Source organism: Bombina bombina, chromosome 10 (assembly GCF_027579735.1).
Source record: "Bombina bombina isolate aBomBom1 chromosome 10, aBomBom1.pri, whole genome shotgun sequence".
Taxonomy (NCBI): domain Eukaryota; kingdom Metazoa; phylum Chordata; class Amphibia; order Anura; family Bombinatoridae; genus Bombina; species Bombina bombina.
Window position 1 is genome coordinate 147,571,223 of NC_069508.1, and position 6,000 is coordinate 147,577,222.

The window sequence follows — 6,000 nt, forward strand, 5'->3', positions numbered from 1 at the left end:
GCTGCATATAGCTCCTCCCCTCTACGTCAGTCCCAGTCATTCTCTTGCACCCAACGACTAGATAGGATGTGTGAGAGGACTATGGTGATTATACTTAGTTTTTATGACTTCAATCAAAAGTTTGTTATTTTACAATAGCACCGGAGCGTGTTATTACTTCTCTGGCAGAGTTTGAGGAAGAATCTGCCAGAGTTTTTTACTATGATTTTAACCGGAGTTGTTAAGATCATATTGCTGTTCTCGGCCATCTGAGGGAGGTAAAGGCTTCAGATCAGGGGACAGCGGGCAGATGAATCTGCATTGAGGTATGTAGCAGTTTTTATTTTCTGAATGGAATTGATGAGAAAATCCTGCCATACCGTTAAAATGACATGTATGTATACACTTCAGTATTCTGGGGATGGTATTTCACCGGAACTACTCTGTTAAAGGTCACTAATCCTTTTAATAACTATTTATCATGTTAAACGTTTTTGCTGGAATGTAGAATCGTTTACATTGCTGAGGTACTGTGTGAATAAATATTTGGGCATTATTTTCCACTTGGCAGCCTTTTTTTTTTTTTTTTTTTTTTTTTGCTTTTATTTGTGACAGTTTCGTTTCTCTTCACTGCTGTGTGGGAGAGGGAGGGGCCGTTTTTGGCGCTCTTTGCTACGCATCAAAAAATTCCAGTCAGTTACTTTTATATTTCCTGCATGATCCGGTTCATCTCTGACAGATCTCAGGGGTCTTCAAACTTCTTTTAAGGGAGGTAAATTCTCTCAGCAGAGCTGTGAGAATTCTTATAGTGACTGTGAATAAAAACGTTGCTTTGTATTTTTTATGTCAAATTTAATTATTGTTATTTTACTAATGGGAACAAACCTTTGCTAAAAGTTGTGTTGTTTTAAAGTTTGATGCTATAACTGTTTTTCAGTTCATTATTTCAACTGTCATTTAATCGTTTAGTACCTCTTTGAGGCACAGTACGTTTTTGCTAAAAAAGATTATAACCAAGTTGTAAGTTTTTTTGCTAGTGTGTTAAACATGTCTGACTCAGAGGAAGATATCTGTGTCATTTGTTCCAATGCCAAGGTGGAGCCCAATAGAAATTTATGTACTAACTGTATTGATGCTACTTTAAATAAAAGTCAATCTGTACAATGTGAACAAATTTCACCAAACAGCGAGGGGAGAGTTATGCCGACTAACTCGCCTCACGCGGCAGTACCTGCATCTCCCGCCCGGGAGGTGCGTGAAATTATGGCGCCTAGTACATCTGGGCGGCCATTACAGATAACATTACAAGATATGGCTACTGTTATGACTGAAGTTTTGTCTAAATTACCAGAACTAAGAGGCAAGCGTGATCACTCTGGGGTGAGAACAGAGTGCGCTGACAATGCTAGGGCCATGTCTGATACTGCGTCACAGCTCGCAGAGCATGAGGACGGAGAGCTTCATTCTGTGGGTGACGGTTCTGATCCAAACAGATTGGACTCAGATATTTCAAATTTTAAATTTAAATTGGAGAACCTCCGTGTATTACTAGGGGAGGTCTTAGCAGCTCTCAACGATTGTAACACCGTTGCAATACCAGAGAAACTGTGCAGGTTGGATAAATACTTTGCGGTACCGGCGAGTACTGAAGTTTTTCCTATACCTAAGAGACTAACTGAAATTGTTACTAAGGAGTGGGATAGACCCGGTGTGCCGTTCTCACCCCCTCCAATATTTAGAAAGATGTTTCCAATAGACGCCACCACTCGGGACTTATGGCAAACGGTCCCCAAGGTGGAGGGAGCAGTTTCTACTTTAGCTAAGCGTACCACTATCCCGGTGGAGGATAGCTGTGCTTTCTCAGATCCAATGGATAAAAAATTAGAGGGTTACCTTAAGAAAATGTTTGTTCAACAAGGTTTTATATTGCAACCCCTTGCATGTATCGCGCCGATTACGGCTGCGGCAGCATTTTGGATTGAGTCGCTGGAAGAGAACCTTAGTTCATCTACGCTAGACGACATTACGGACAGGCTTAGAGTCCTTAAACTAGCTAATTCTTTCATTTCGGAGGCCGTAGTACATTTAACCAAACTTACGGCTAAGAACTCAGGATTCGCCATACAGGCACGTAGGGCGCTGTGGCTAAAATCCTGGTCAGCAGATGTTACTTCTAAGTCCAAATTACTTAATATACCTTTCAAGGGGCAGTCTTTATTTGGGCCCGGTTTGAAAGAAATTATCGCTGACATTACAGGAGGTAAGGGCCACGCCCTACCCCAAGACAAAGCCAAAGCTAAGGCTAGACAGTCTAATTTTCGTCCCTTTCGGAATTTCAAAACAGGAGCAGCATCAACCTCCACTGCACCAAAACAGGAAGGAGCTGTTGCTCGTTACAGGCAAGGCTGGAAGCCTAACCAGGCCTGGAACAAGAGCAAGCAGGCCAGGAAACCTGCTGCTGCCCCAAAGACAGCATGAATCGAGAGCCCCCGATCCGGGACCGGATCTAGTGGGGGGCAGACTCTCTCTCTTCGCCCAGGCCTGGGCAAGAGATGTTCAGGATCCCTGGGCACTAGAGATCATATCTCAGGGATACCTTCTAGACTTCAAATTATCTCCCCCAAGAGGGAGATTTCATCTGTCAAGGTTGTCAACAAACCAGATAAAGAAAGAAGCGTTTCTACGCTGCGTACAAGATCTGTTATTAATGGGAGTGATCCATCCGGTTCCGCGGTCGGAACAAGGACAAGGGTTCTACTCAAACCTGTTTGTGGTTCCCAAAAAAGAGGGAACTTTCAGGCCAATCTTAGATTTAAAGATTCTAAACAAATTCCTAAGAGTTCCATCGTTCAAAATGGAAACTATTCGGACAATTTTACCCATGATCCAAGAGGGTCAGTACATGACCACTGTGGATTTAAAGGATGCCACAAAGATCATCACCGGTATCTAAGGTTTGCCTTCTTAGACAGGCACTACCAGTTTGTAGCTCTTCCATTCGGATTGGCTACGGCTCCAAGAATCTTCACAAAGGTTCTGGGTGCCCTTCTGGCGGTACTAAGACCGCGAGGGATTTCGGTAGCTCCGTACCTAGACGACATTCTAATACAAGCTTCAAGCTTTCAAACTGCCAAGTCTCATACAGAGTTAGTTCTGGCATTTCTAAGGTCGCATGGATGGAAAGTGAACGAAAAGAAGAGTTCTCTCTTTCCTCTCACAAGAGTTCCATTCTTGGGGACTCTTATAGATTCTGTAGAAATGAAGATTTACCTGACAGAAGACAGGTTAACAAAGCTTCAAAATGCATGCCGTGTCCTTCATTCCATTCAACACCCGTCAGTAGCTCAATGCATGGAGGTGATCGGCTTAATGGTAGCGGCAATGGACATAGTACCTTTTGCACGCCTACATTTCAGACCGCTGCAATTATGCATGCTAAGTCAGTGGAATGGGGATTACTCAGATTTGTCCCCTACTCTGAATCTGAATCAAGAGACCAGAAATTCTCTTCTATGGTGGCTTTATCGGCCACACCTGTCCAGGGGGATGCCATTCAGCAGGCCAGACTGGACAATTGTAACAACAGACGCCAGCCTACTAGGTTGGGGCGCTGTCTGGAATTCTCTGAAGGCTCAGGGACTATGGAATCAGGAGGAGAGTCTCCTGCCAATAAACATTCTGGAATTGAGAGCGGTTCTCAATGCCCTTCTGGCTTGGCCCCAGTTAACAACTCGGGGGTTCATCAGGTTTCAGTCGGACAACATCACGACTGTAGCTTACATCAACCATCAGGGAGGGACAAGAAGCTCCCTAGCAATGATGGAAGTATCAAAGATAATTCGCTGGGCAGAGTCTCACTCTTGCCACCTGTCAGCAATCCACATCCCGGGAGTGGAGAACTGGGAGGCGGATTTCTTGAGTCGCCAGACTTTTCATCCGGGGGAGTGGGAACTTCATCCGGAGGTCTTTGCCCAAATACTTCGACGTTGGGGCAAACCAGAGATAGATCTCATGGCGTCTCGCCAGAACGCCAAACTTCCTCGCTACGGGTCCAGATCCAGGGATCCGGAAGCAGTTCTGATAGATGCTTTGACAGCACCTTGGAACTTCGGGATGGCTTATGTGTTTCCACCCTTCCCGCTGCTTCCTCGATTGATTGCCAAAATCAAACAGGAGAGAGCATCAGTAATTCTAATAGCACCTGCATGGCCACGCAGGACTTGGTATGCAGACCTAGTGGACATGTCATCCTGTCCGCCTTGGTCTCTACCTCTAAGACAGGACCTTCTGATACAGGGTCCATTCCAACATCAAAATCTAACTTCTCTGAAGCTGACTGCTTGGAAATTGAACGCTTGATTTTATCAAAACGTGGTTTTTCTGAGTCGGTTATTGATACCCTGATTCAGGCTAGGAAGCCTGTTACCAGAAGGATTTACCATAAAATATGGCGGAAATACCTATACTGGTGCGAATCCAAAGGTTACTCCTGGAGTAAGGTTAGGATCGCTAGGATATTGTCTTTTCTACAAGAAGGCTTAGAAAAGGGTTTATCAGCTAGCTCATTAAAGGGACAGATTTCAGCTCTGTCCATCTTGTTACACAGGCGTCTGTCAGAAGATCCAGACGTCCAGGCCTTTTGTCAGGCTCTAGCTAGGATCAAGCCTGTGTTTAAGGCTGTTGCTCCGCCATGGAGTTTAAACTTAGTTCTTAACGTTTTACAGGGTGTTCCGTTTGAACCCCTTCATTCCATTGATATAAAATTGTTATCTTGGAAAGTTCTGTTTTTAATGGCTATTTCCTCGGCTCGAAGAGTTTCTGAGTTATCAGCCTTACATTGTGATTCCCCTTATCTGATTTTTCACTCAGACAAGGTAGTTCTGCGTACTAAACCTGGGTTCTTACCTAAGGTAGTCACTAACAGGAACATCAATCAAGAGATTGTTGTTCCATCCCTGTGTCCAAATCCTTCTTCAAAGAAGGAACGTCTTCTACACAATCTGGATGTAGTTCGTGCCCTCAAGTTCTACTTGCAGGCAACTAAAGATTTTCGCCAAACTTCTTCCCTGTTTGTCGTTTATTCTGGACAGAGGAGAGGTCAAAAAGCTTCTGCTACCTCTCTCTCTTTTTGGCTTCGTAGCATAATACGTTTAGCCTATGAGACTGCTGGACAGCAGCCTCCTGAAAGAATTACAGCCCACTCCACTAGAGCTGTGGCTTCCACTTGGGCCTTTAAGAATGAGGCCTCTGTTGAACAGATTTGCAAGGCTGCAACTTGGTCTTCGCTTCATACTTTTTCCAAATTTTACAAATTTGACACTTTTGCTTCTTCGGAGGCTATTTTTGGGAGAAAGGTTCTTCAGGCAGTGGTTCCTTCTGTATAATGAGCCTGCCTATCCCTCCCGTCATCCGTGTACTTTTGCTTTGGTATTGGTATCCCAGAAGTAATGATGACCCGTGGACTGATCACACATAACAGAAGAAAACATAATTTATGCTTACCTGATAAATTCCTTTCTTCTGTTGTGTGATCAGTCCACGGCCCGCCCTGTTTTAAGGCAGGTAAATATTTTTTAAATTATACTCCAGTCACCACTTCACCCTTGGTTACTCCTTTCTCGTTGATTCTTGGTCGAATGACTGGGACTGACGTAGAGGGGAGGAGCTATATGCAGCTCTGCTGGGTGAATCCTCTTGCATTTCCTGTTGGGGAGGAGTTATATCCCAGAAGTAATGATGACCCGTGGACTGATCACACAACAGAAGAAAGGAATTTATCAGGTAAGCATAAATTATGTTTTTTTTTATTACTACATTTCTATGTTAGACTAAGAGAAAAGGAAATTAATTCAAGAGACACTTTACAATTACTTTTTTTGTCTGCAGCTAATTTGCAATGCAAATTTTAACTACTGCACTATATTATACAACTTTAAATATTGCTTTATTCTCCAGTTAACCAACACATTGCAATTGATCTTGTGCTTTAGTGTAACTGACAAATTAACAATTTTATTTAAA

General features: G+C 43.5%; 1 protein-coding gene across 2 annotated transcripts in view; it reads left to right on the top strand.

Annotated features, from left to right (window-relative positions):
- Nucleotides 1-6,000, top strand: part of DEPDC1 (DEP domain containing 1) — a 143,356-nt gene that overhangs the window by 73,723 nt on the left and 63,633 nt on the right. The window lies entirely within an intron of this gene.